The sequence below is a fragment of the Meles meles genome, chromosome 9 (genome assembly GCF_922984935.1).
Source record: "Meles meles chromosome 9, mMelMel3.1 paternal haplotype, whole genome shotgun sequence".
In the NCBI taxonomy this organism is placed as follows: Eukaryota; Metazoa; Chordata; class Mammalia; order Carnivora; family Mustelidae; genus Meles; species Meles meles.
Window position 1 is genome coordinate 65,057,440 of NC_060074.1, and position 27,261 is coordinate 65,084,700.

At 40.0% G+C, this 27,261-nt stretch overlaps 1 protein-coding gene across 2 annotated transcripts in view; it reads left to right on the plus strand.

Moving 5' to 3' along the window:
• B3GALT1 (beta-1,3-galactosyltransferase 1) overlaps nucleotides 1-27,261 on the plus strand; it is a 531,881-nt gene that overhangs the window by 475,777 nt on the left and 28,843 nt on the right. For both annotated transcript variants that reach the window (XM_046018064.1, XM_046018065.1), the window contains one exon: nucleotides 16,107-16,235. The gene's annotated coding sequence lies outside the window, so the exon portion shown is untranslated. The remainder of the gene's footprint in view (nucleotides 1-16,106; nucleotides 16,236-27,261) is intronic.

Sequence of the window (27,261 nt, forward strand, 5' to 3'; positions counted from 1 at the left end):
TAATACAGAATCACACTCACTAGAACACGTTGCTTTAGTTCATAATGTAGAAGAATAAAATTCTTTCTGTTGGTTCGTCATTGCGTGAAGAACCGTAGGAAGAGTGCCGACTCCTTTGTTGTACTCTGCGTAACATTAACCAAAGCATTTAATAAACAAACTATATGGGGAAAATTCCCTCATTTAGCAGGTATCCAATTTAATTGATAGTTTAGGATTTTGACTCTTCTCTAGATGAGTCAATAGACAAAAAAAAAAAAAAAGAAAGAAAGAAAGAAAAGAGCCCAGAAAGCTTTGCTATGTATTGGTGATTTTCCTCAACGTTGAAACTAAGTGTTCTATGAAACACTTAGTAAAGCCCCTTTGTTGTAACAGAAAGGTCAGCTTCATTGTCACTGTTTTTCTAACGTGCTATTTATTGAACAAATCCTTTTTATTTCCCCCTCTTAAAAAGTTCACGTTGGAATGCACTAATATGATAAACTATTGGCTTTCATCCTGGTCACCCAATTCCTCAAAGTCAAGTGATCAAAGACTAAGCTATTTCTCACCTCGTTTTAATCTCACTGCCTCCATAGAAGATAGAAGGTAAATAGTCACACAGATCTCCAATTACCAATATCAAGATAAAAAAGAAATGGCTTTCCTTTTCTACCTTTGAAATTATATATGGATTGATGTAAAATAAATTTCAGAGCCTCAAGTACTAGCTTCCTTTCTGATCACAAACAATGGGTTCTGAACAAAAATATGTAAGTGGGTTAAGGAGCAGAGGTAACCTGGTTACCAGGCAGTGTCAGCGAGCACCAGGATAGCCCAGACAGGTTTCTACTATTAAACTCAGCTTCTGGTGCCTAGGTGGCTGAGTCGATGAAGTGTCTGCTCAGGTCATAACCCTAGGGTCCTGGGATTGAGTCCCTCATCAGTCTCCCTGCTCAGCACAGAGTCTGCTTTTCCCTCTACCCTCCCCACTGCTCATGAGCTCTCTTTCAAATAAATAAGATAAACTCAGCTTTCCTTTTGCTTTTGGATTAGATTAAAAATTTATTGACAAACTATGATTTGTATTTTCCCAAGAATCTACATAGCAGATATATAGGTAAGAAAATTAAAAGATTATTAAAAGTTACAACTATATGTAGTCTTTATCTCAAAATAAAAAGTTTAATTTAAAAAATTATTTAAAGAAATCTAAAATTGTAAGGAGAGGTAGAAACAATCTAATATATTGCTCTAGAACAGAAACCTATGGAAAGAATATTCTAAGACCATTATGACATCTAATGTCCCCTTTGAAATTTTAATTAGGAAAAAAGGAAAAGCCTCTGAACAACTCTTCTTTGTACATGGGTTGCTTTCTCTTCAACCTGGTAAGAGTCATCATTGCTCTTTGGGAAAAATTGCCCTTTTATTTGCCTGAATTAAAAATAATTTTACGTCTTAAAAATAACTCCTCCAGAAAAGCCTTTCTTCTCTGTTCCATGGTAATATTTATTCAAGATAAATATTCAAGATATTTATTCAAGACTTAAAATCAATCCAAAACTGTATCTGAGGAGAATCCTGATTCCTTTCATTCATTTCTGTGCTAGGATACAGTGTTCCCCGCATTCTGGACAGAGATCCGAGCTGCCTTGTTTTCACATCTCTAACAGTAAACTGACAATCCCACCCCCGATTGATTTAAATTCCAAAGCTTGGAGACCATCCATTCGCCATCAGTCAACATAATAGAAAACCAGCTTTCTGGGGCACCTGGAGGGCTCAGTTGGTTAAGCGTCTGACTCTGCTTAGGTCATGATCTCAGGGTCCTGTGGTTGAACCTCTGTGGAGCCCCGATTTGAGTTTGCTTCCCCTTCTTCCCCTTCCCCCATTCATGCTTGTTCTCTTGCTCTCTCAAATAAATAAATAAAATCTTAAAAAAGAAAAGAAAAAGAAAATCACCTTCCCATGGTTTTGGGGTGTGGATTTTTGGTTTTGTTTTTGGTTTTTCTAGAGAGTTAACCCTTGAATTGTCAATTATGCAGATATTTCTACTGCCAGGTGAGAGAGTGATTTGAGGGAAAATATTGAGTAACTTATCTATCCATGTATTTATATCCTAGATCATGGGTTCATATCATAATGATCCACTTCCTTCTGGAGCTGCCTTCATTAAATTGTATTACTTGTCCTTTCTTTTTATTGGACTTGGTTTTAACTGGTCGTATGTAATAGGTTTCAACATGTGGATAGTGACTATAATACATTTAATCTCCCCTCTCCATGTAAGAGTTTAATGTCAAAAAACCCTTTATCTCCCATGATAAACTGTAATGTTTATTACTTTCATATTTTAAAAAAGGGTATGTAACCAACTTGACATATTTCTCATTTTTGCACTGGCTGCCAGGAAGCCAAATATAAATCAAAAAAAGACCTCCAGCTCTTAGTAACAATAACTCTTATGGTTACTTATCTCATTGTTATAACTTGGATCTCTTTTTCCATTTTTTTTATTTGCCTTGCAATTATATTTTCTGCTTTATGCCCCCAAAATCTTCATTGGAAAGAGATAGTGTATAATTAATTCAACAATTAAAATATTCTTATTGGGTATAATAATTATTTTAATTTTAAAACATATGAAAGTTTCATTAAGGAAATACTAATTAGACATCTGAAAACAGGGTAAAACAGAAAAGAACATGGTGGATTGCACTAGACATTAAGCAGTCATTAGTAAAAATAAAGGTTTTTCTCTAGCAAGGGAGGTTGATGAGAAAGATTGCAGGAACATTTTTGAGAGGCCATGAAATAGAGAATAGTTTTGGCAACTTTTTTTCATTACCTTGACAATGCCATCATCTTAACACTGAGTTCTACCTAGATTGTCTGCATTTCTGACTTTGCTGTTAGCTGTTGGCTTCTTGAGGATATATCCCATGATTTAGTCCTTCTAAATATGACCGTGATTTAGTCCTTCTTAGTACAATATCTGATCCATAGTAGGGCTTCGAAAAATATTTTTGGATGCCAAGTGAGTTTTCATCTCTTCAGTGGCATTACTGTGTGAAGACACTTTTCAAGGTGCTTCCTAATCCTATGATTTCAATGAATGTGCTTTAATTTATGTTGCTATAGATACCATTTCCTAAATACGGTGCCTGAGACAGCATCTTGACTCCAGTCATTTCATCTGTGAATGGGTCATTATCAGGTTAAAAGAAGCCTACCTCCAAGCATTTGTCTCAATGTTGATGAAATGTATCAAAATCAACTCTCAAAAACAAACCATCATTTTCAGAAACCAAGAAAAGTTAATGTAATATATTTAGGTTTTTGTTTTGTTTTTTTTTTTACTTCACCAACTTTTGCTAAAAATGATTGTCCATCAAATGTAAAGAGAATTTGAAAAATTGTTTCAAACCAAATCGTTATACTGGATTCTACTTTTGAGAAGTCACACTTTCTAGAACAGTCTAAATCCTTCTTTATGGTTTTATATTCCTTAAGTCTGGTGCTTGCTCTTGTCAAGCTGTGAGGAGATTGTAATCTCATTAAGAAATGAGGGGAAAAGTTTAAAGCAGATGTTAAAGGGCAATCTAATTACTTTATGAAATATGAGATGTGTACAAGACCCACAGACAAAGGTTCTTCGTTTTAATAAAATTTCTATCTGATTTCAATAAATGAATAAATGAATTCTATTGATGAATTTTATATTTATACACACACACACAAGGTATATATACATATAGATTCCCCCCCCCCAGAACATAAGTTTCCCCAGAGGAGGAATTTTTATCTGTTTTGTGCACTGATATATTTCCAGGCATCTAGAATACATGCCTGACATATATCTATTCTCATTAGACATTTGTTGAATGAATATAAAAATATCATGCTGAGGGAATGATAGCACTTCATTATTAGTTCTATCTCAGTCCAACTAATTTTTTCCCATTATTTTATTTCATCTACATAAAATCATTGAGACAGGGATTCCACGAGTAAAAATATGGAACATACAAGCACCTCCCAGGATAGTCAGCAGTGAACATTCTTGTGTGGTGCCTTCTTTTTTTTTTTTTAAGATTTTATTTATTTATTTGAGAGAGAGAGAGAACATGCACATGAGCGAGAGGTATGGAGACAGAGGGAGAAGCAGACTCCCCGCTGAGCAGAGAGCCCAATGAGGGACTCGATGCCAGGACCCTGAAATCATGACCTGAACTGAAGGCAGACGCATAACCGACTGAGACACCCAGGCACCCCCTGTGTGGTGCCTTCTGAAGTTTGGAATCCCATGATTAAACAACCTCTGGAGGGTTTGGGTTTTTTAACCAGTAAATCAAATGTTTAGAAAGGGAAAACTGCTACCGGTAGCATCCTCCCCTACAACCCACTGTCACCCCATCCTCATTCAAACCTTCCCCCTAAACTTCCTCAATGGAGCAAAAGCAAAACAAAACATAAAAATATGTAAATACAAGTCCCAAACGGAAATGAGAGTGGTAAATACACTAAAAGTATTATCTGCAACTTGGCATCCCTACCTAACCATAAATTTTGAAACTTTAGAATTATTCTTAATATTGAAAAGCCCCGGAAACAATTTGACCTCACACTCTATTTAAACTTATCTTTTCACCCTCACAGAAGAGAGGCTTCTGTTGAGAAGCCAAAGAAATCTGTTGATCCTTGTCTTTGTGCGTGGGTCTGGGCAATTGTGTGAATGAGACCCGTCCCTGATGAGTCCTCACGGACCAGGAAGAACTTAGGTCCACAGCTTTTATGTCCTAATCTAGGGGCCCTCACTTCACTGAGCTTTGAGTGTTGGAGTCTAGAGAAAGAATCTGCAGGAAGGAGACATCCTCTGGACCTGAATTTAGAAACCATATATGAAAAGCTGATTCAAAATAGCCATTTACTGAATATACTTGTTGCAAGTTATTTCTATATGACAGAAGTTCAAAGGGTGAAACGGTGAAACAGCCAAACACATGAATAAGTTAGTGTGCTGGCAGCTCTTGGTTAGATTATATAATCATACATATATCATGTTGTATATAATAATCATATTATGTGATATGATAGAATGGAAGGAGTAGAAAATAAAAACTCTATATAATATAGTTTCAATAAAATTTCTATTAGCTCTAATATATATGATTCTTTTGATACATATATATGTATATATGAGCATAAAATACAGTTTTCAGTACACTTACTGCAAAGATCAGGGCCTGAGGCTCTGATTACGTCCTTAAGGACAATAGTGGGGAAAAAGCCAGTTGGTATATATTGGTCCTAAATCAAAAAAAGCCAACAGTTAGGAAAATCACCCCATCTTGTTTATCCTCCCTTTGAATGAATAAGGAAAATCATTGTAGACGTGGGTGACAGAAGAGAAAATGTGAACCTTAGATTTAAATAATTCACTTCCCCCAGGCTATAGTTAAAATTTAAAGATCTAGCTTACGCATTAAAAAAAAAAAAAAACCTGGAATCTTATATTTGTGATGTTTTATCCACTTCACATATGCATTACTAAAATTGGACTATAGTTCTTAGAAAAAAATAACAGTGCATCTGCTTTCCATGAAATCTCCCTGAAGGAAATAAATGTTTTTATTTGCTACAATGAGCTACCTGAATCCATGCCATGCCATAATACAACATGACAACACTTAACTTGGGGTAATTTAGCATGACAGCATTTTTTTGGACATAATTTAAAGTATTTTAGATTAATTTGCCATATTAGCAAGGGTTGCATGGAATTTGCTACAGCTTTTTGAGTCTGCGTGCATTCAATATCCCATGATCCTTGGGCATTCCTTACACCCAATACCAGCTCTAACAGAGTTCTCGTGAGAAGACACCATGGAGCAGCCAGCTGGAGTCTCCTCCTGGTAGAGGACAAAGTGGGATTTCATAAATGCTCCTGGGGGGGTCTCAACACATTTGGTGGCAGGAGTCAAGAATCATTTTTCTCTCTGCACCCAGAGGCAGTTGTAGCACAAGACACAGTTGCATGGGAATTGGCTGTAAGTCCCGTAGCCCCAAACACATGGACGTGTTGACATAGCAAGTGTGCAGCCCAGTGCCCAGCATGGGGCTTTAAAGTGTGATGAACATCACTGTCAACTCCAGAGTTACAAAGAAAGAGAAATAATTCTCAGCCTTCTAATGCAAGCTTAATGGAAAAGAGTGGCTGTGTGGGAGGCACCCAGCAGCCAGCACCTCCCTGGGCTTCAATGAGACTGCTGCTCTCATTATATGCAGATGTTTGTATTTTAACCATGTTTTAAAATATAAGGTAGTAGTTGGATTCATATCCGTTGTCAACCATGGAAGCAATTTAGAGGCAGAGAGACTAGAGTAAACTCCTTTGCACTGGCGGTTCCCACCATTCCACTTCTATCCCTAGGGGTAATGACTAGTCATTGTTTCTTGTTTTATTTTGGGGTTAGGCCTAAACATTTAAACTTAATATAACCAAATGGTTTAATGATTCTTCTAATGGGACTCATTCATAGTTGAAAATTCAATTATATCCATCATATCCCCATTATATTACATGTCTCTAGCAAGTCCCTCTTGTAACTATTTTATCAGCAACCCTTGAAATACATTAACTGCAGTGCATCTGACCCAGGAATAAGAACTCACTCTTAACATTTGAAATGTTGTGATTGCCCGTAGGTAATTGCTCTGTCTTTATAAACCATGGATTGAAAAATAGGAAAAACAAAAATCTACAGGGAAGTCTACAACACCTTGAAATGAATTCACATTTTTCTTATCACCAGGGCATAGTTACACATTTGAAAAAAATAATAGTACCTATATGTACCAGACATGATTCATTTAGGCTGCAAATAATGATTGGTGTAGAGATGGATTTTTGGATCAGATCCCATGATGAAAATTAATTCATCAATGCTGACCACATCCACTCACCCCCACCCCCCCACACAGACACACACCCCAGGTTGGGAGCTAACAGCATCAGACTACAGAAACTTTCCATCAAGCAAGGCAGTTCATTTAAAGTAAATCCTTAAAAGACTGCAGTGAAGCAACACTTCTAAATGGGTCATCACTTAATTTTTAGATATTTACGTGTTTTGAAGAGCAAATAGGCTTTCTATTCCAAAATAGCTCAATTATGTTTTGATTGCAACATCAGATTTTCCAAGGATCTTGGATCTCAAATACTGTAATCATTTATACCATAAGTTGATAATTGCCTTACAAAAATAAAAACTGTTGCTGCGGTGGTATAGTGTGGGCATATGTGGTGTTTTATCATCCTCGAGAGCTCACAAATGCTGTTAGCTCTATTGATTTCAGAACATACATTATTTGATTCTGCATGATTTCAGGTACTGCATCTTCCAGGTAAGGAAGAGAAGGAAATGGGCTGATGCCTGTGCCCCTGGCAGGACCTTGGGGGCCTAGGGGGCACGGGCTTGCCATCACTTACCCATCTCTGAGCTTTAGCAGGTGGCTTTGCTCAGCATAGTGAGCTCCATTTGCTCCCTGCACAAAGCCTTCAGAAATGAAAGAACATGCAGTACATCTACCCCAAAACCCCCAAGGAATGCCTTAAAAAAAAAAAAAAAAGTACACTCTGAATGACCTATTTACACCCTCATTCCATTATACATGTCATGATCCCATGGAGTAGTGGGCGGGTCTAGGTATGCGTTTAGCCTGGGCAAGAGCTGTATTTTACTTTAATGAAGGCATATTTCAAGGTCCTTTTGTACTTAATACCATTTTTTTCCAGGGGAAATGTATTACAAGGAGTACACACACAGTTGCCCTGATTTGTGACTTTTTTTCAAATTTTCTTTTTTATTTTTCATTGAAAGAGAAAAATGAGTGGATTGATTTTTAAGAGCCAGACCAAGAAGGTTTTAATGGAAGGAACAGAAGGACTGCATCTTTGGGGCTATAGTTGCACTAAGTTTAATGCATATAAGGATCAGGTAATTCTTAATGTAACTTTCAACTGTAAAATTGATCATTCCAGTTATCTGTGCACTACAGAGCACATCTGTGTTTACTGCCCACAGTTTAAGTAACATCCAGCTAAGCTTGCTAAGCTTAGTAGGTCCCACTTCTTGCCCCACAGAAAGAAAACACCACATAGATCCAAAGGAAGTTTATCAGATAATTTTTAAATAGAAGTTTGGAGAGCTCTGCACCTATTGCCCAAGGTCGTTGATTGTTATCTTCGGAGAAAAATAGTTTTTCTCCTGTATCTGTCCAGTTAAAGCATACAGCTTCCTCCTGCAAAGAAATCAAGCAATAACATAAGAAGAAAACGTGAGGGTGTAGCTCGCCCACCCTGTTCTCAGCGACAGAGTGGGATGCTTAAATATCAGACAAGTTCAAGGCAAGAGAGCAGTAAGCAGCCCAGATGATTTTACTGTCAAAGGTGTGAGATGCGGGTGACTTCCAGGACCTTTAAGAAGCAGGGCATTCTGGATAGCAAACCTTGAAAAAAAAAATAGCATTAATCAAAGTACTAAAATAGCAGGTATAAAATAGCATTCATGTCACAGAACTATAGTGAAAATTGTAAGCTTTCTTCTAGGAACCTATTTCTTAAGTGTCTGAAATTCAAATTTAGTCCTTCTATGAGATCATTAGTCTATAGGCTTCACCTATTTTTGTTTTCCAAATAAAAGAACTTGTGTTTTTTCACATGAGTGAAAAGAAGTTATTTCTTTTACAAGTTTGCCAAGGCATGAAAACACTTTAAGAGGGGCAGGTTCTACTTCCCGTTCCTTTGGAAGGTCTACTAAGGAATATGTGTCCAGTTTGGAAGTAACAGATGTGCATTTTTTTTTTTTTTTTGCACATCTAAGTACCCATCAAACCTAGGGTAAGAGAAAGCTTTATGTTTCAGAAGAAAAGATGCACTGCTCCCACATGGACCTATTGCTTGCCATACCACAACTTCAGCAAGTCTCACTGATCTTGGAATACAGCCATCTCCATTCAGAATGATCCATTACAAACAAAGGTGACCTCTCTGTAAGTCCCCCCCCCCGCCCCCCCGCCCTTCTCACCCTCCGCAGAAGTGGCTGCGGGTTCTCTGTCATGCCTCTCTCTGGTCAATATGGTTGCTGGCATCTGCATTAAATGTGCCTGGGTATGGTGGGGAACTTCTTGAATCAGGAGGAGGAGCGCTTTCCACCTACATGTCAAGGCAGGATGCTACCCTTTGAATTAAAAGGTGCTGTGGCTGCTTTGATTGTCTAAGGGCATGCACTTTGGACTATTGGTTTTGTTTTGCTATTTTTTTTTTTAAATGGTGGTGATGTATTTATACGGACACCGGCCTATTCTCTCACCCATTATCTCTAGTGACAGATGCCATTTCCATTCCTAAGAAGACTGATCTAGAATAAAATGCCTATAGAAAAAGAAAGAAAGAAAAAAAAAAAGCAAAGCAACTGCCCACAGATAGGGCACACTGAGATCTCACTGGAACTAACTGACAGCAGACAGTCATGTTCAAATCAGTCATGTTCAAAATCAGCAGTCATGTTCAAATTCCATGAGCTTACGTGGCATGATTTACTATAACAGTATTTGCAATATATGTGGAGCATGACCTGAAAAATCCAGCAAGACAGTAGTTGACTCAGTTAACATGCAAGCTTTGCAGAATTTCTTTGCATGCATACTTTAGAATGGTCTTAATTTTCAGAACCAACTTTGGCACCTAATAAGGCAGAGATAAAACCATAGCTAAAAAGTTTGACAGCCAAACGTAAACAAGGATCTACTCCATTGTTCTGTGTTTGCTTGTTATAAAGGTAAGTTCATGTTGTACCAAAATCATTTGTGAAGCAACTCATTTATACAGGCTAAATTTTTATAAGTAAACAATCCTTAGGACATTCGTATTCCTGGAAATTATCACAAAGTTATATCAAACTTGTAAAAAGCTCATAGTGTACTAGGTATTTGGAATTTCTTAATAAGACTTTGAAAACAACTTGGATTTTCTTCATGCTTCTTTAAATCCCCAAGACCTAGTAATGTGAATTGCTCTTAAAAGGAAAATAAAAATATTGTTGAACTGTTAAAAGACTAGCTCCCATGTATTTCAGTTTAAAATCAGGAAAAACAGGCCATGTGATTTGGGGCTGTATGCTAAATTCCTTTATCCTCACAGTGTCCCCTATTTCACTAACAGAAACATTAACTGTGTTCATATTTTTCAGTCAGAACAAGTAGAGCTACTGCTCCTAATTTTCAGTGTCCTGAACACCTCATTCAAGAGAAAAATGCATTTGACCACACACCAAGGAGGGTCTACGCATGCACACACACACACACACACACACACACACACACACACACACTGCTCAGGATCTCTCCTTTGTATTTCAGTATCTCCATTACTATACTTCGTTGTCTGACTTTTATCTCTCTCAAGAAGGATATGAGTTCTTTTGTATTTCCAGCTCCTAGTAGAATACCACGAAAATAGAAAATAGTTTTGTTGACTAAAACAGTGGCTATTACAGGAGAGAAATTAAGAAGCTGATTCTAGGGGCGCCTGGGTGGCTCAGTGGGTTAAGCCTCTGCCTTCAGCTCAGGTCATGATCTCAGGGTCTCTGGGATCGAGCCCCGTATCGGGCTCTCTGCTTGGCGGGGAGCCTGCTTCCTCCCCTCTCTGGCTGCTGCTCTGCCTACTTGTAATCTCTCTCTCTCTCTCTCTCTCTCTATCTGTAAAAAAGAAAAAAAAAAAATTAAAAAAAAAAAAAAGAAGCTGATTCTAGAATCCACAGCGTGGCTGTAGCCATATTTTATCGGTTCATCTAAGATCAAGATATTGAGAGAGTCTGAGCTCCTATCAGGTACAAGCCTCCATGCTTACATTATGATGTATAAGACAGAGTTTATGCCCAGTGGTTTATGTCATGAAAGAACGGTATTTGGAAATCTCACTTCCTGTCTGCTTTGATTCCTGTTACAGAAACGTGGCAGATGATGGAATGGAGACAGTCAATACTGAGTCACTTTTTAATCACTGAATTTTAGAATCATCCACATTTTTCTTACTGCGTTTCGAGATTCTAGCTTCATGCACTAAAATCATGGCACGTTCTCCTCTGTTGAAGTCTATTGTTGTTTTGTTTTTTTCTGAAATCAGATGCCTAAGTGATATTTTGCAAAATCTACGGTGCCAAGATTTCAAGTAGGATATAAGGGGCAAAGCTGAGAGGAGTTTCTGTATAGTCTCTCTGTGTTTGTCAAATCTTGGGTCTCCCTATTGTCTTCATATTTGGAGTAAAGGACTCAGAAGAAGAAAAAACTCCAGTAGACATGCAGCTTTGTACAGAATGGTCCCCCAGAAAGTTTCTACCCCAGCCAATGGTGAAGTCTCTCACACTAGCTCTTTTCCTAACAACGTTGGTATTTGTAAGCAGAAAATGGCTTTGTTCATCTTTCCTAGGAATTAACTTAAAAAAAAAAAAAAAGCTGGAATGATGTTAATTGAAATTCTTTGTGTGGCTGGGTTAATACACTGAAAATCTTCTCCCACCTTACGGTATACAACCTAAACTGCCTCCAGAAATATTTAGTGACTTCATGAAACAAAGACATGCCGCTGTTTTTATCATTCTAATTTATTAGTATGAATGACCATGTTTGCACCTAAAGAAATGGACATACTTAAACAAAATCACTTCCATTGGCTTTTTTTCCCTAAGTATTTTATCCCGGATGTTGTTGGAGCATCGTCAGTGCCTGTTCCTTTGATCACCTTGTCACTGAGGCCCTGATGGTCAAATCGTTGAGTTGTATCTCGTAGGGCTCCTTCTGTTTCTAAGGAACTCAGCTGCCCTTTTCAGAAAGGCAACAATAAAGACCACTAACAAAGCAGCAGGGCTGGAAATCCTGGGATTAGAACAATAGTCTGTGTAGATTAGGGAAGACCCAGTCAGCAGGAGTTACAGCAGTCCAAGCATGGACTTGGGCCTCCCTGTGACTACATCACAGCTCGACCTCTCCCTTGCTTTCTCCCTTCCCCTCCCATCGTGGCATGGGTGTCACTCCCCGAATACATGATCCAGTAAACTTCCTGTGTGGATATCGGAGTCTCAAGGTCTCTTTCCTAGCAATCCAGCCTGTGACAAGAGAAATGGAAAATTAAGTCTGCAATCATTGAAACTTAGAGATGAAAACCCTGTTCTGTCCTCAGTTCATTAACTAAATAGATCAGCTACTAACTCCACCTAGTTTCCTAATAACTCACAGAACTTACCTTGGTAAATTAATAAATAGCCCACGCAGCAGCTCTTTCTGTTTTGTTCTTTTTTTTTTTTTAAGATTTTATTCATTTATTTGAGAGAGACAGAACATGAGCAGGGAGGAGGAGGCAGAGGGAAAGAGAGAAGAAGATTCTCCACCAAGCAGGGAGCCCAATGTGGGGCCCAATCCCAGAACCCCGAGATCACAACACAAGCCAAAGGCAGAAATTACCTAGGTGCCCCATTTTCTCTTTTGTTCTGTCAGTCTTTATTCAAGTCCTTGGTTGCAGATAGACCACATACAAACCAGGATCAAATGTGGCCAGATTTTGACACTAGAGGTTCACAGTGCCAATCCCTCCGTTGCCACAAAGTGGGCTGCAGCAAAACTGGGGAGACAAAATCTCATGTCCAAATATTATCACTACCTTCCTTCCCCTATTCTGTCACTCAAATACTTCATAGCTAACTCTCATGTAGAGACACACAAAACAAATGTGATTCCTTAGACAAAAGTGGCATGGGCAGAATTCTTTTTATTTTTTTTCTTTTTTTAAGTAGGCTCCACACCCAGTGTGAGGCATGAACTCACAACTCGTCTATAGGACAAGAGATCGAAAGTTGCATGTTCTACCAACTGAGCCGGCCAGGCACCCCCAGAATTCTTTTTTACCATATGAAACTAAAAAGAAGGGAAGATAGTAATGAGATATAGTAGAATAATGCACTAGAGTAGCTATTATTTTTAGGCCTAGTAAAACTGTAACTTAGATTAAGAGGTGGGTGACCAATTTTTAGTCTAGGCTATTTCCCCAGAAAAACACAACAATTTATATAGTCAATTTTCAATTATCTGCCCAAGGAGAAATAGCAATAATGGCAATTATCCAAAAGAGTAGATAATGAACAAATTCATTTCTGTTTGACTTTGAAATATTGTTTTGTATTCCAAAACCAACTTTTGGATGTGGATGCATTTTAAATTCTATAAAGTTGCTATGCCTCAAACTTAAATATTAAAATTATACTTTAGAAATCAAATGGGAGAAAGTGGTTTATATTCTTCATCTTGTTTTATATAGTATATTCCTGCTTTCTATATTATTGCTGAAAGCAGATATTATTTCTTAGGGTAATGTTCATCCTAAAGTAGAGAAATTCTGCATCTATATGTTTCCTAGTTTGTATTCCCCTAGCACCGATGACAATTTAATATTTTGGTTGAAAAGATACCCCCCCCTTCGGTTGCTTGGCTAAAGTTAATTATATTTATCTTTTGTGTATGTATCATAAACAACTAAACAGAATGGGCCATCAAGATAAGGAGTTAGGTTCAAGTAAGATTTGAGATGTATAAATGCAAATATCTACCCATGAGAAATTGAGTTGGCCATACACAGACTTTCTACACCTATTTTGGCCCTGTTTGATTATTTTTCATTCGGTAAATTCTAAACTGTATACAAAGTTACCTGGCATAGGATCTGGCTCATGTTAGCAGTCAGTAAATGCTCATTTCCTTTATTCCTTGCATCCTTTTCTTCATTCAATAATGTTTTACATAAGATGCTTCATAGTCATGCTTCATATACTTTAGTAAATGTTTATGCTTTAGTCCATTCTTTTTCTGCATAGAAAATAATCATTTTGTAAAAATGAGGAATTTTTTTAGATGCTAAAGTAAATCTTCCAGATGTAATTTTCCCAATGTCCATATCCAAGTTGTGTTTCAATTCCTAAAAGCTACCTCCATGGAACTTGAATTCTCACTATTTTTTTTTTAGATTTGTTTTTATTTTTATCTATTTTTATGTAATCTCTACCCCCAATGTGGGGCTCAAACTCACGGCCCCGAGATCAAAAGTCACGTGCTCTACTGACTGAGCCGGCCAGGCGCCCCTGATTTATCACTATTAATCTATTAAGAGCCATAGCGTTTTAAAGGGTAAGCGTGAGGGTTTATGCACACTAAAACTTGACCGCATGCTCTCCTGTCTTACTCTCAGTCACATGGCACTCTCCCATTCTAGAACAGTACATTTTCACATAAGGCAGAAGATTTTATCAAGCATTGCGGTGCTTTTGATTGCTTGCTTTAGGACTCCTTTTCTTTGGTGTTTGACTTGATAAGTATTTGGTGTTTGACCAAAGTTGGCTTTTTCTCCCCTCAAAGATCTGACGAGTATCTCTAGTTGAGCACTAGCAAGGCACTGGACAGGTGGGTTAAACAAATGGTTAAGCTAGGTAGACTTCGTTTCAAACCCTGGCTCTGCTACCTACCAGGGTGAAATTAGACAAGATACCGTCTGTCAAGGTCAGGGTTTTTCTCATTATTAAACTTAAGAAAATAATATAAAGCAAAGAGGATTGTGGTGATGCTCACAGATAATAAATATAGACATTAGTATACATTAGGCATTCAATAAATGTTGGTGTATGTTACAAATACTAACATTTACTGAGCGCCTACCTGGTGCAAATACAATTCTAGGCATTTTCTCTGTATTGATTCATTTACATCTCAGTACAACTCTATGATTCAGGTCGTGTTATCACAGTTTTATACATGAGACCTAGAGCGCTTAAGGCACAGTAAGCAGCTGAGTCAGTATTTCAACCCAGCCCCTACACTTAGCCGTCACACAACACTGCCTCTTGTATAAAGAGCAGACTTTTAATGGAAACCGGAGCCAGCAGGTAGATTCAGGGGGACCCCCTCATGCCTCTTCCCATATCCCTAGCACTGCCATTCTTCATATCTGGCCACACGGCTTAAACACCACCCCAAACACATGCCTGCAGTCAGAGTCTTATTTCCTATGAGGGACCATCCTATTTTAGTCACCCAGCTTTATCCAGCACTCATATAACGTGATTGGTGAGAACAGAAAATTATGCCTCTTTGTATGAAGTTTTATACAAATGCAACTTGAGACCCAAGGCTCAGATCAACTGAAGCCTGCTGCTAGTTGGCCTCCAGTCTGTCATGTCAACAGATCTGCTCAGATGCAGCCAATCGGGGGTATAGCTCAGTGGCAGAGCATTTGACTGCAGATGCAGCCAGTCTCAGGGTAGCCCCAAGTGAAAGTGAAAGGTTGTGGGTAAAAGGGAAGGTACCTGTGCTCAGAAGCCCCAGCTCTGCCACTAACTAGCTGAGTACTTGCCCACCCCCCACCCCCCCCCCCCCCCCAGCAGCCGTTTGCATCAGCCCCTGGAACAGCGTCTCATTATTTGGAAATTGAGGATGTTGCATTAGATCTTAGGTACAAGACTGCCACCCATGAGCTAACCCTGACCTTGCAGGAGCCTTTGGCTTCAGCCTTGTTCGACCTGCACAAAGTTTTGCTTAATTTAATTCTACAGTACAAAATGAGAGATTTTCTACATGAAAATCCTCATTTCTGTCTTCTTTTGAAAATCTCCAGTTGTAGCATCATCGGTTCTGGTTTTTTTTATGGCATCAATGGAAACCCTCAGCCGGATGGGAGTGCTGGCTCCCCTCTAAACTGGGACATGGAATGACCAGGTCGCCAGAGCCCTCCCACCTTCCCTGTGGTCTCACACCCAGCCTGCCCCTCATCCTCATCGATGCCCCTCACCTGGTCTTGGAGCACATGTGTTTGCACTCCTGGGACCAGCTCCAACCTCCCTTGGTTCATGTGTTCCTTATTTTTCTCATCTGATCAACCTGCATTCAGTGCTTACTCATATGCCATTTTGTGTCTTGTACTTAGAGCCTGAATTACAAGTCTTTTGTTTCTTAAGGGGCAGAATTCAGAGGCTGATTAACTTCCACTGCTTCTAAAGTTTTCTCTCTTCTGGCTATCTACACAGGATCCTGCAGTTTGCTAAGCAGCAGCTTCTCCTGGCACAAGCCGCTGCAAATCAGACAAACTGAGACCATGCCTTGTGCCCAGCAGCTGCGGTAAGAAGGAGTCCACGCCGGCAAGCTTGGCCCAACAGGTAAGAGAAGGCACTGCTCAGTTACGCAGTCCATCACTGGGGAAAAAATAACAGCGATGCTATAAAAGCAGAAATCAATATCTAAGGACTAATGAGGAAAGAGAAAATTTTAGTTTGTTTCTTTCATTACTATTTACATGCTATAACATGTAAGTAACCCTTGCCGTGAGCCATGAAATAACCCTAGTTCCTGAATGATCCAAGAGGAAAAAAATGCAAGCAAAAAAAGGATGGCCTTTTTAAAAAAAAATTCGTATTTACAACTGCCTACAAAACCTTTGACTGATTTTAGTGGTGGCCTCTTTTAAGATGAAACATCGGCGAACTAAATATATGCCTTAGGTGACCTGAGACAATGCCTATTTAAAAATCCATTTCTCCAAGGCTATAGCTAATTGATTCTTAAAACTTCTTTGCTGAAATAACCTTGTCCCACAGGCAATTGTGCTTCAATTATTTCTTATTTCGCTTGGAAATAATAGTCTTTTTATATAGAAAATAATGGAATAGTTATAAAAAGTGTCCAAAATAACAAGTAATTGTTAAAATATTTTTATTTAAAGGGATAAAAACTCAAGACAAATATTCAGAATATTCCTTCATAGGCTAACTTTTGGCCCTGAATAGAGTGCTAATAAGTTTATAGAAATGATTGCAGCCTTCCTGGAGTGCGACTCAGGAAAGGAGGCCCATGGTGGCTCCAGGGAACTTGAATCATACTTTTATCTCTTTCACCATCCCCTCTGTGACCTGGGCCAATATCTACAGTTGCCTTGCCCGTGAAATGGGCAGGTATTTCAGGTTGCCTTCTAAACACCAGGCTCTGTTGGATGGTGAGGTTCTGTGAGTCGGGGTAGGTGGGTAGCGTTGAGCTAATTCCCTACAAATTCATTTGCCTAAAACAACTGCAACAAAATGCCAGTTCACCAAACTTTTTTCTTCTTTTTATTATTTGCGAGGTTCATAGCAATTTGCACTGGGTAGGTTAGGTTTTACCACCTTTGGAGATTCCGATGACGTTTTCATTGATAGTTTTCCAGTTTGCTTGATAACAGCGTTTGAAGGAAGTCTCGTTTTGTCTTTGCCTTTGCCCCAGCTGTTATGTAGGGAGGGGATCCTCTGATAAGGAGTAATTGAGAGGCATCAGCACACAACTAAAAGGGACATCGACTAAGAGACAGGACCCTAACACCATAAGGGCTGTCCAAACTCAAGACCAATATATCCAGTATTTAAATATATTAGGCAAATTGACCACTTGGGAAAACTGTTTCATGGAGTTTGCCTCATAATGGGGTCCTTCCTCCTAGGGATCTTAGAGTTCAGTGAAAGAAAATGATTAGAACGATAGCAGGAAATAAATAATACAATTACATATTGTGATAAGCACTACGGAAAATACAAGGGCTAAGCACAGACAGCGAAGAGCTGGAACTAGCTTCCTAAAGGTAGTCAGGGCAGGTGTGAGAGGCAGAAGGGCTATTCCCAGTCCCTCCCCTTTCCAGGCATGTGACGGGATTGTGCTGTCTTATTCACACTGAGATTCCATGAGGCCATGGGAGTTGGTCTGGCCAATCAATTGTGTGTAGAGATGATATGTGTCTCTTCCATGCTGGGGCATCTAATTGACGTCACTCCAGCTCCCTGTCCCTATGGCATTCTGACATGGGATGTGGCCAAGATGTGGTTGCTCCCTTCACCTGGGACAGACAGGTGTGACCTCAGAGAACAAAGCCCCCTCAACCAACCCACCCTGGACATACACAGCATATAGCAGGAGCAAACAACAAATTTTTATTGTCTTCAGCCACTGAGATATGGAAGCTTTTTGTTAATGCAGCTTAACAGAGACAATCCTGACTATTACAAGAGGCATTTCTGAAGAGGCCAGAAGACTTATTTACAACGGCTTTAAGAGACCTTGAGCTTGGCTGGTTCACAGAACTGAAAGAAGGTCAATATGGCTGGATTATAGTAAGTCAGGAAAAAGTAGCAAATAATCTTTAGCGTTCCTCCTACTCTCTCAACTCTTTGCCTGTGCTGGCTCTGAGGCTGTTCTGATATTTATATTCCTGGCAATGCTTGGAGATAGATTAAGTAGCTGACTTTAAATGCTTTTGATTTGTTTACACAAATCAAACTCTCATATTTTATCTCTTGCCTCTGGATTATGATCATTTTTTATGGAGAACTTTTGCATGTGGGCTATTGATATGATAATGCAATCCTAATGCCTTCTCAGGAGCTGAGGGCCTCTATCCTTTCAATCAATACGAAGATGCACTTGAGTATATAGGCCATTCACAGCCGAGCTGAGGCTCAGGTTGGGAAGCCCACAGCATTTTGCGATTGAATAACATGTAATATTGTGCGATTTTTAAGCTCTCGGCTTTTCCTATCGATTTCTAATATTCTGGCAACAGAATTGAGGGAAACGCCCCAACTTTTGTGGGACTCACCAGAGCTCCTTTAATGCATATGTGTGAGAGATTATCTTTTGCACTGAAGATCTTGTTTGAAAACAAAACAAAAACCCCCTAGCAAAAAGCAAATTGCACGAGATGCAGTTTATCTTCTTTGGAAGAAAAGAAGAGCTGAGTCAGTCCTCCTGGGATTTGACAACTAAGGTATTTCTTTATCCTTGACACTGCTCAGATAGAGCCACAGATATTATAACTGCCTTTATTGAAGTTTGGTAGATTTAGAGGAAGTACATCCAGCTGATATTATAGTCATTCTTGTACAGTTCTTAAAGTCTTAAGGATTTTTTATTGAGGTGAATGAAATCCTGCTTAAGAAAAAGAAAAGTAGGAGAAAGGAAGGGAAATGGATCTAAAATAAAAACGGGGTCCTTAATATAGTCCAGGCTCAGTGCTAAGTGTTTTCCTATGTGACGTGGTCCTCATACAGGAGGAAGTAACCCAGAAAGGTTATGATCATCGAGCCAGTGAGTGGCAGAACAGGAAGGAATGGAGGTCTTCCCCATCTAAAGACCCTTCTCTTTCCTCTCTACCACTTAGACTAGAGTGTGTGCTATGACTCTCCAGAGTAGCCCAGCCTTGCATTTCTGTGATCTCCAGAGCTGTCCTCTAAAAGATAAATACTAGATCATTCTTCATTTATTGCATAGCAAGGTTCAGAAGAGTCTCTAAACAGAGCTGCTTGTAATAAGTTGTGCTCTGATAATTGTACATCTTCCCTTTGTTTAGCCTCATCCTGTATAATTAGCACAGTCTTGAAAAGAGAAGTTTTCCATGACATTAAAGTTCTTACATAGCACACCCTCTAATTATTTCATATTTTCACATTAGGGATAAGATACTCATGGTGGAGGGGGGTAATTCTGTTTGTTATTTAATTACTTATAGAAGGGGGACGCCTGGGTGTCTCAGTTGGTTAAGCAGCTGCCTTTGGCTCAGGTCATGATCCCAGCATCCTGGGATCGAGTCCCACATCGGGCTCCTTGCTCGGCAGGGAGTCTGCTTCTCCCTCTGCCAGTGCTCGCTCGCTCTCTCTCTCTCTCTCTCTCTGACAAATAAATAAATAAAATCTTTAAAAAAAATAATTACTTATAGAAGGAGTTCAGGAAAATCAGAAAAAAGAGGTTATTAAAATAATTTCTGAGGTATATACACAAAGACCAAGACACAGGCATTTATTTTTCTCTTACCCGCATTGTCTCCTGGCTTATGACATTATTGGTTACAATTGTTAGGATCTCTTTCTATCAACAACTTACTTTTCCTTCAAGACCCACTCAAAATCCTCTCCTCCACTGGTCTTTAAGATATTCACCATTAAAATTACATTAAAATTAAAATTAAAATTAAAATTGAGCTCTATCGTCGCATCTGCCAGAGCACTTTGTACTAATCTTAAAACATGTCTCTGCTTTGTATTATAGAGATGGGAGCTAGGGCAAAGACAGCCGGTTGACTCACTCAAATGTGTTTTCTCTCTTTTCTTCCTGGACATGAAACAAGACAGCATTTCCTTTTCTTCCTTATAATTGGGTATGCCCACACGATGACTTTCTCACAACAGAATATGAGTGGAAGCGACATGCTTCATCCGGGAGCCAGGAATTTTAGGACGTAGGTGTGCCTTCTCCATGCTCACTCAACCCTGATGCTGTATGGGGCCCCCAGGGATGGAAGGAGCCGGGCTCCTAGATGACCAGGTAGAAGGCTGTCTGGCCAACTGGGAATACCCTTAATAGGTTGTTACACAAATAAGAAATAACTATCAGCAAAGCTTGGAAATTTAGGGTTTATTCATTATAGCAGCTATGCGGGCTTACCTAACACTGCGTAAGCATGAGTCTATGTGTGTGACTCCCTCTGTTTTAGAAGCCCTAGAAGGACTGGCACCCAAAATAAATAAGTAAATAAATACATACATACATACATACATAAAAAATAAAATAAAATCATCCTTCACTGTGGGCAAAATTAAACCAAATAGCTGCCTCATTTGGGAAAGGAGCAATTGGTCATCAAAATGAAGAGTACAGGGTACTCTAAAACATCTCAAGCATTGGGGATGCCATTTCCTCATTTGTAAGCAACTGTCAAGAGTTTTCTAAATAACCTCATAGGTGACCAGAGTGGAGAATGAAAGGGATATGCCGTTCTCATATTAAAATGGGTCCTAGTTCATTACTCATTCAAATATTTAACATTATTTCAATCAATAAGTAGGTATTAAACATATTCTATAGGTCAGGCAGTCTTCTAACAGTGCTGATCAATAACAGACCGGGCCTCATCTCACTCCAAGTCCACGGCTCGGTGGGAGAGCCAGATACCTACTTCACACACTGCGCATGCACTCAGCTGTCCGCCCAGGTTCTCAGGTCCCTCATCTGTCGAAAAAGAAGAAGATCACATACTTCTCAGATTTTGTTTTATTTTTTAATTATATAATATTTAATGATTGTAAAATAGCATCATCCTGGACACCTGAGCTTGATAAATACTCAAGAAATCTTAGCTATTTTTATTTGTATTAGTTTGGGTAAATAATACAAGATTATAGGACCAAAAAAAAAAAATCTGTGTGAACTGAGGGAGGGTCTATGGAACACAATTTCTCCTTCACAGTGACTCTTGATACGAGAACTGAGAGGCTGGGAATAATGTTCGACATTTTTAAAAAACAAAAACAGAGGGTGTAAAAGACCAGTGATGTGAGGAAGCATTTTTAAAGATTTGGAAAAGAGTAAGAGTCGCTGGAGTATAGAGAGCAAGGAGGAAACCCTGCAGAATGAGATCACGCAGAGCCTTGGGGACCAACTTGCAGTCATGCTAGGAACCGACCCTTTTCCTAAGTGCAATAGAAAGTCACTGAATTGTTTCGCACGGGTGGTAGCACAGAATGACATGATCAGCTTTAGCTTTGTCTTTTAGAAAGATCGCTGTGGGTGTGAAGACAAAAGATGGGAGGGAAACAGAGAATGTGCATGTGGACCACTTGGAAAGACTGGAGGAACCACCCCGAGAAAACCCACAGAGAGGTCAGGCAGTGGCCATGGGGATGGAGAGAAGGAAACGTAGGAGAAGTTTCTGAAGTGAAATCAGCCAGACTCGGGGATGGATTAAATATGAGATAAGGGAGAGAGCGCTGTTCAGGATGGCTCCTGCTCTTTCACAGGGTTTCACAATGTAGGCACATTGCCCAGAGACAGGGAACCCTGAAAGAGGATCGGGGTTGCAAAACATGAATTTACCTTCGTGCATGCTACATTCACGTGCTCCTCAGAAATCCAAGAACACATGCCAAGTACACGGTTGGATATCTGGGTCTGGAACTTCATAAAGACATCTGAGCTAGAGTATAATTTTGAGAGTTATTGACATATGGTTACCACTCAAGGCCATGGACAGGAAAAATTTACTTAAAAAATAGGCAAGAGGTGCCTGGTTGCCCCAATGGTTAAGCATCTAACTCTTGATTTCTGATCAGGTCATGATCTCAGGGTCGTGAGTTCGAATACCACATTGGGTTCTGCACTGGGTGTGGAACCTGCTCAAGATTCTCTCTGTCCCTCTTGCTCTGCCCTCCCCCTGCCACTTTCTCTGGAAGGAAGGGAGGGAGGAAGGAAGGAAAGAAGGAAGGCAAAACTTAGACTGAAAGGAAAAGAGGGATGTATATACAAGAGGAGTTTTATGTTAAGGAGTCTTAGTGGAATATTAGTGAGCCCAAAATTTGAGTGGGGAGGCCAACAGGATGGAAGACTCAGGAAAGAATTACAGTTGGAGTCCAAAGGCGTTCTGCTGGAAAAGCAGAAATAGCAGGCATTGCTCTTCATCTGAAAAGCAGTTGGGTAGAGAACTCCCCCTTGCTCAGGGAAGATCTACTTTTTGTTCTATTCAGGCTTTCATCTAGTTGGAGGAGTCCTACCCCGCCCTACCCCCACCACATTATGGATAGAGATCTGCTTTACTCAATGTCCACTGGGTTAATGTAAATCTCATCTCAAACACCCTCACAGAAACATCCAGCATAATGTTTGACCACATAATCTGGGCACCACGGCCCAGCCAAGTTGACCTGTAAAATTAACCATCGTAGGGACATAAAAGGAAAACGGAAAACCAGAAAGAGGGCCCAGAAAGAGAGCCTATTTCCTAGGACCTGTACTAAGTGCTGGGAATTCAGCTTCTACTGTGGTATACAGTGTGAACCCAGGTTTGAGTGCTAACTGTGTTGTTTACTTGCCTTGTGACCTATGATGCCAAAACAATGAACACTGTTATGCTGTAAATAAACAAATTAAAAAAAAAAAAAGAAAAAAAAAAAAAAGCTATAGGGACCAGGAAGGCCTAGATTGGACCTGGCTGAGACAGAATGAGCAGGATGGAGCCAAGCAGATCCAGCTGTGTGCTGTGGAGGGCCGAGGCGAGCTCTCTGCAAGTGACACTCACCCCTGCCCTCTCTCTGGCCACAGACATGGCAGTTTCCCTTCATTGCATGGCTGCTGCCCAAGTTTGCTTTTCCAATGCTGTATTTGTTCCTGGCCTTGGATGTGCTCTAACCAAAGACCTCCCCAAGCTGGGCCTCGGCCACTGAACAGACTAGAATGGAAACCAGAACGGTATACAATTCCTAGGTTGAAAAGAGAAAAGAGGGGTCCACAGGGCCAGGAGTTGGGGTTCAGGTTGGCCACACCCCAGTGCTCTATCCTGGGCTTTTGTGGCAGGTTTTCTCAGTAAAGTTTACAGAGCCCTGAAGAGACAGCACAGAGAGATCTTTAAGCACAGTAAAGACGTCTCCAGGCAGCAAACGTGCGGCAACCCAGAGCAGTCGCTCCCTCCCCTTTCCTCCTAGGCTGGCTTGTTCTTAGCTCTGTAACAGCAAATACGATTAAGTAAGGATATATTTTCCAGTTGCCTCAGCAAATATTTATTCAGCTGTGTGCAAGGCACCATGCTTTCTCACCAGGCTGTGACATGTCTAATGCATCTTGGGCTCCCGGACACCTAGGCCAGAGTGGGAAAGTAGCAAATGCTCTGTAGATGTTGGTCAAATGAATTAGCATAAACCATGTAGGAATAAGGCATTTGGAAAATGCCTGATAATAAGATATGATCAACAAATCCTTCTTCGCTAATAAAATCTACTTGAGATCCCACAAATGGTTTCTCATACCTTTCCTAAAAGCACAAAATATCCCTTACACTCTAGTGAAATAAGTCTAGCATATGATAAACTGCCTTATACATTACCTAATACAACCTTGTGGAATAATGGCTTAAGGGCATTTGAAATGGCCAGAACTATAACAGGCAGAGATCATACAGTTGATAATAAACCCACTTTGGTGGGTTCTGGTATTTTTGTTCTGATATTCTGAGGTGTAGTGCTCCTAATATTTCTCCTGTCACAGTCCACATGAGAGAAATTCCTCATGGGTCACACACTCCAGGTGGGTTATAAGCCACACCCCTTTCTGCCTCCCAGGAAAGTTCATCAGAGGGCAAGAGAGTAAAATCAGTGTCTTTACAAGAATGGACTTAAATCTGTCTAATTTTTAAAACTGAAACCCAACAATGGACAGCCTTTATTGAGTGTTGACTGTGTGCCAAGCACTGGATCATGAGCTTTGCACATCTGATCCCATTTGTGCTAAGAATACCATGAGCGGGGCGCCTGGGTGGCTCAGTGGTTTAAGCCGCTGCCTTCGGCTCAGGTCATGATCTCAGGGTCCTGGGATTGAGTCCCACATCGGGCTCTCTGCTCGGCAGGGAGCCTGCTTCCCTCTCACTCTCTCTGCCTGCCTCTCTGCCTACTTATGATCTCTCTCTGTCAAATAAATACATAAAATCTTTAAAAAAAAAAAAAAGAATACCATGAGCGGTTGGTTCCGTAGCACCTTCATTTTACAGGTGAAGAAACAATGAGCTATTAGAGATTACAGAATATTTCAAGACTAGTACATGTCTAAGAGTGGAATCTAGGTCTTTACATTTACACTCTTGTCTCCAAAATCATATGCAAACTTCAGCACTTGGCAACTATTATTATACATTTCCTGTGACATCCCTCACAATTGACTGCCACAATCTAGCTATTATAAAGTACAGAACCTTTTACTAAGGGTACAGTGCCATGTTTTGCTCCATGGTTTGAAACCAAGTTATTTATTTGAGTCACTTTAGGTCTTTAAAAAACAATAATGTAACAACCTCTTTTATTGAGCATCTATTATATTTCACTATGTCTGACATTTTGCAGAAATTATTTCTCATATTACATTATTAATTACAATATTTCTAATGTATTAATTTATATTATATTAATATTGGATTTCTAATGTAACAGATATACAAAGTATTACATATAAAGTTGGAGCGGAATAGAAGAGCCAAGTCTTGCCTCACTTATTAGTTTCATTTTCAGGCTACAGGGCACTCTGACCTCCCTTTCTTCACCCCCATTCTCCACAAGACTCATTTGCTACCTTTCCTCCTCCTCTGTTCCCTTCTCCACTGGCCTCATGGCCACCACTCCCCCAGCTGAGACTCGGCCTTTGGCTTACTGATGGGCCCTGCGGAACGGGTCTGGGAGGACCACCCTCAGACTTGAGGGAGGAAGGTGAAAGGAGAGGACAGGAAATAGTAGAAAGAGAAAGCCCTAGGAGGGTAAGTATTCCCAAGGCAGGTACAGATCCCAAGCAGGAGAAAGGAAAAGGTGAGTGACGTGAGAGGTGAGCAAGGAGAGGACACAGTGGGGCAGCCAGCTCCTTCAGGTGAGACAATGAGAAAGGCAGGGGAAGGGCCTAAAGGCTAGCTACTGCAGAGTCTTTGAGGAGGAGCAGAAAAGAGAAAGAAATCTCTAGAGAGCGCTGACAATTTTTTATGAGGAAGGAGAAGCACGAAGAAAGAGAAAAAGCAGATTTTTCCAGCCAAGCTTTCTATTTGTGTGGGAGTCCTGTTGACAGACAACCAGATCATTTCTCTCTGTCACCAACCACCATCTGGAAGTCCTGCCCCAGGGAAATGCCCTCAAGACTAAGCCAAAGGAAATTCTCTGGAGCCCTTGCCACTTGAGCAGCCTCTTGAATGACAAGCCTCACAAAGGCTGGACGTTTTTTTTACAGAGCAGGGAACAGGGGTCAGTACTAGGCAAGCTGTGGGCCAAACAGACCCCTGTCCAGTTTTGGATGAGGCCAAACACGAAGCTGGAATGGGGTGGCATAGGGATCAGGTTATGTTAAAAAAACAAATAAATAAACATGTTGGTAGAAAGGAAAATCAAAAATATATGCACGTAATTCCTTGCTATCGAGATTTCAACTGAGGTGTTTGTACATTCTTTGATTTCAAACTTGCCCATACTTTTAAACCATCCATGTCAATATGGGCACATTGTTCTACACATTTGGAGAGGATGCTGCCAATGGGATTACCCAGGGTGGGTCTAGATTTAGTTGAAAAGGCCGGTGCATGTCTGGCAGTCTCCTTAGTTGCACAAAAAGTTGGTTTTGAAATCTTTGGAAATCTAGACCACCAAAACCCAGAGTTTGAAGGAAAAGTAAACAAGTGCTTCTTAATCTGTATTTTCACAAACAAGCAATTCAGTCACTTTGATTTTAAATTAACAAGTCAAGACGTCAGTCAATTTGATTAAAAACACATGCAGCATCTAATTGATTTGTTGACTGCACTGACTCTTGGCTTGAAAAGGCAGCACGGTGTAATGAAAAGGGAAGGGGCTTGGGGGCCAGGCAGCCCCGGCGCCCTTTTGGGCTCCATCACACACACCCCCACAAGATTCTGGGGAACTTCTGAGCCTCAGAACACTCATACCTATGTCCTGAATGCCAGTGATAATCAAATGAGAGAACGGGGGTAGAAAGAAGTTTGCACACTAGAAAGTTCTGTACAAAATTCAGTTATTACTATCCATAACTGTCCCACAACCCCAAAGCCAAGTATCCATCAGTCCTTTGAAAGACTGACACTCTATTGATACACTTGCTCATGGGAACCCTCCCATGTGTGACAACTTCTGTCCCTCTCCTGTCTGAGTCATATGCCCTACTAGTTTGCAACAGTGCCCTCTCTTACCAATTTAATTCAGCACCACTAACAATAATAAGCCCAACTACTGCTGAAGTTAATAGGAATTCTCCTTTAAGTGAAGTGCATCTGCTGTGACATCTGTTTAAGACCCAGGGAGAGGAGTCAGTGTTCACAAGCAAATTGAGTAATTACTATGTAATTACACTATAAATTGTGCAGTCATTGATTTGCTCTCAAAATTCATATCTTTTGGATATACTCAATATGAAAACCACCTGGGTTCTTCCAAAATATGCAGCTATGTTCTTAAAACGGTCAGTGTAGGGTTGTGAGCAAAACAGCTGTGGCCAAAAATTGGAAGTATTATCTAGAAGAGAGAAAGTGTTGCACGGAAAGGAATTAAAGTGTGGAAGGAGATGGTAGTAGAGTGGAAAAGAAAGGGGAGGGATATTTTGAAGGCAAATTACCTACGTGCTTTCTCAGTCATTTCTTAAGGGCTG